The sequence below is a fragment of the Echinops telfairi genome, unplaced genomic scaffold (assembly GCF_000313985.2).
Source record: "Echinops telfairi isolate 266 unplaced genomic scaffold, ASM31398v2 ScPeMD7_7469;HRSCAF=8507_0, whole genome shotgun sequence".
Classification (NCBI taxonomy): domain Eukaryota; kingdom Metazoa; phylum Chordata; class Mammalia; order Afrosoricida; family Tenrecidae; genus Echinops; species Echinops telfairi.
In genome coordinates, this window is record NW_022111372.1 from 43,192,100 (window position 1) to 43,196,063 (window position 3,964).

A 3,964-nucleotide genomic window follows, 5' to 3' on the forward strand; every position below is an offset into this window, starting at 1 on the left:
AGAATAGCTTTTGGTAGCATGCACAAGAAAGATATTAATCCTAGTTCTTACATGAAAACACCTTTCAAACAGGTTCATTTTGGATTTTTGAGTGACTAAGAAACAGAAGGATAAAATTTAATATATACAAGTAAAACCGATGATATAGTATAATCTTCCCAGTATTCACTAAAATGTATAAAATATGTGTAAGGCACATGCAATATAAAGTATGAATTATTCTAAAAGGAAGTGATTCAGATTATAAATGTGTCTTTTTTTTGTCTATATGGCTTGGTGGCTACTAGTTGGAATGCTAATTGCAAGGTCAGTCATCCAAAACCACCAGCTGCTCCATGGGAGAAAGACAGGGCTTTCGACCCCCACAGTTACAGTCCCAGAATCTCACAGGGACAGTTCTAGTCTGTCCGATAGGGTCTCTGTGAGTCAACACAGACTTGGTAGCAGTGAGCTTAGATATAAATAATCTCTAGCACTATCTTTGACAATGTTCTGCTATTCATGAGCTTTCCAGTAGCTGACATGTTCCCATGTTATTCATAAGGTTTTCAGTGGCTAATTCCTTTGACACGAACAACCTATTCTTTCTTCATAGTCTGTTCTTAGTCTGGAAGCTCTGTTGAAATCTATTCACTTTAGATGACCCTGCTGGTATTTGAAAATACCAGTGAAGTGGCATCCAGCAGCACAAGCCATCACAGCATGACAAACTGATAAATGGGTGATGAAATACATATAAGGCGGTACCTGGCCCCCTAAAAATGGTAAAAAAGCTCCTCTTGGCGGAGCTTTCGTAGTATGCGTTTTTCCTGTTATGCAAGCATCCAGGAATTTTCTGTGAGTTAGTGCATCTGTTGGCATCACCTGGGAAGGTTCTCTCTGATCACAGGGAATATTTTCATGAAAGCAGTTTTGTTTTTTTTTTAAAGCAGTTAAAAAAAAAAGATTTGCAAACAAGAAGAGTCACTGCATAATTTGTGCCTTGGGTTCTGACTGACGAGGGGGAAAAATGCCATCTTTTGAAAGAACAGCACCAAAACAACTCAGACTTTTTCCCAAGGTGACAAGACATGTTGCTAATCCTAGCACCCCGAAAGCAAACACCAATGAAGACTCTGGAAGATGCCATAGTCACCTAGCACCCCCAAAAGCCTGTCAAGTGAAATTAAAGATCAAGACAATGCTCATTTGTTTTTTTTTTTGTTTGTTTTTTTAATGTGAGGGGTTAATGCATTTGGAGTTCGTTCCACCAGGTCAGACTGTTCAGTAAGCTTTTTATTTAGAGGTTCTGAAAGACTGCACAACAGTGTGTAACAAAAAAGGCCTTGGTTTGTGACAGACGGGGGGCTGGTTTTGCCACCATGACAATGCACCTGCTCACGCAACCATCTCAGTACGACAGTTTTGGGCAAAAACCAGCATGCCTCTATTGCCCCATGCACCCCTCACCTGACCTCATTCCTGGCGACTTTTTGTGTGTGTGCAAGGAATGAAGAGGGACATGAAAGGATAGTGATTTGACCATCTATAAGACGTGAAGAAAGAAAAAATGAGGGAGGTGCTGCCAGCCATCCAAACAGACGATTTTGAAAACTGTTGCCAAGAACGGAATTGCAGATTTGACAAATGTATTAAGTGTAATGGAGAGTACTTTGAAGGTGATAAGGTTGTTTTGTAAAAAATTGTAAATACATAGCTTTGAAAAACCATTCCTTTTTTGCAGGGATACCCTCTCATATATAAAATTGCTAAGTGCCATTTAGTCAGTGCGGTACCATCTAATAGCATAGACAAATCACTGTCTGGTGGTCCTACGTCATCTTCACAATTGTTATGTTGAGGCCACTGTGTCAATCCACCTTGTCCAGGGTTTTCTTCTTTTTCACTGACCCTCTACGTTAGCAAGCATGATGTCCTTTTCCAGGGACTGGTCTCTCCTGATAACATATCCCAAGTAAATGAGACTAAATCTCACCATCCTGTTGCTGGGAGCATTCTGGCTGTACATCATCCAAGACAGGTTTGTTTGTTCTTTTGGCAGTCCATTGTACTTTCTATTTTCTTTACCAGCACCACCATTCAAATGCATCAGTTGTTCTTTGATCTTCCTTATTAAGTGTAAAATATTCATAAGCATATGAAATGATTGAAAATTCCATGACTTGGGCTAGGCTTCCCTTAGTCCTTAAAGTAGCTTCCTTGCTTTTCAACACTTTAAAGGCATATTGTGCAATAAATTCACCCAATACAATGCACCTTTTGATCTCTTGACTGCTACTTCCATGAACATTGATTGTGGATGATAGCCAGATGAAATTCTTAACAACTTCAATATTTTCTCCATTTATCATGATGTGACCTATTGGTTCAGTTGTGAGGATTCTGGTTTTATTTACTTAAGTTAGAGTCCATATTGAAGTCTGCCTGATTTATCTTCATTAGCCAATGCTTCAAGTCCTCCTCCCTTTCATCAAGCAAGGTTGTATCATCTGCATATTGTGGGTTATAAATAAACTTCCCTCTAATCTGGATCCCAAGTTGTTAATATAGTCCAAATTATTTTATTGGTGACACATACAGGTTTAATAAGTATAGAGAGAAGGTACAAACTTTATACTCACCATTCATGATTTAGAGCCATGCAATATATCCCTGTTCTGTTTGAATAACTCCCTCTCGACCCATGTACAGTTTCTGTATCAGCACAAGGAAATTTTCTGGAATTGCTTTCCTTCTCGAAGTTGTGCAGAGTTAGTTATGACCCATACAGTTGAAGGCTCATGTATAGTCAATAAAGCAAAGATCTTTCTGGTATTCTCTGCTTTCAGCCAAGATCCATCAGATATCAGAAATGATATGCCTCATTTGTTGTCCTTCTCTGCACATTTCCATCCTTTTTGAACCAAGGAAGCCTTCAATATTCTTAAAACTCCTTCTTAATAAAAATAAAACAAAACAAACCTCTTTGCCATTGAATTGATGTGGGCTCATAATGACACCATAAGACTGGGTAGAAATGCTCCTTACATTTCTGAGACTGTAACTTTAACTCTTCACCCCAGTAACGAGACTTATCTTTCTCCAACTCTCGCCGACAGACTAGTTTGGAACTTCTAACCTGTGTATCACAGCCCAAGGTTTAATCACTACACAACCACTCGCTATCATCTGGGCAATGCTGACCCATAGTGACACCCCCCCTCCCCTGCTGTGCATCTTCAGGCTGTAACTGTTTACAGGAGTAGAAAGTCTAGTTTCTCTCCCATGGAGCTACTGGAGGTTTCTAACTGCAGACCGTGTGGATCAACGCCAACTCATTAACCAGTACAACACCAGAGTTCCTGACTCTTCTTCATAAACCATCGTGATATCCCGTGTCCTTTGAGAAAAGTGTTCAGGGTTATCTCTTTGAAGTTTTACTATAAAAAGTCACAATAAACTTCTGAGTTGATCTCTTTGCCTTGAATTAATTGGCCCAGCAAATTCCCTTGGAAGTCACTGCTTTGACCGAAATCTTTTTATTAAGCCCTCGGTTGGGCTGCAGTGGCCAAGCACCAGATAATGTTCAGGACAAAGACAGGGCCAGCTTACAGTTAGCAGTGATACATTTACTTGATATGGCTGCCAAGTTTAAATACATTTTGCTTGGAATAAACCAACGTATGTATAAACTGAGCACCAGTATCTATTCTTAGATTGTTAAGGACAAAGGGTTTGGCATCTGTAATATCTTTCTTTGAATGGGACCACAGTCACTATTACGGCATACTCATTTTGATTTTAGGTCAACTTTTGCTGATACTAATATAAGCTAAAATTACCTTCTTCCTTTTAAATAGTGAATCTCTTTCAAACCTTCAGAAGGTGTATTGTTAACAGCAAAAAATATCTACTTTATTTTTTAAGTTAATAAATCATTTTATTGGAGGCTCTTACAACTCTTATGCCAATTCATACATCAATT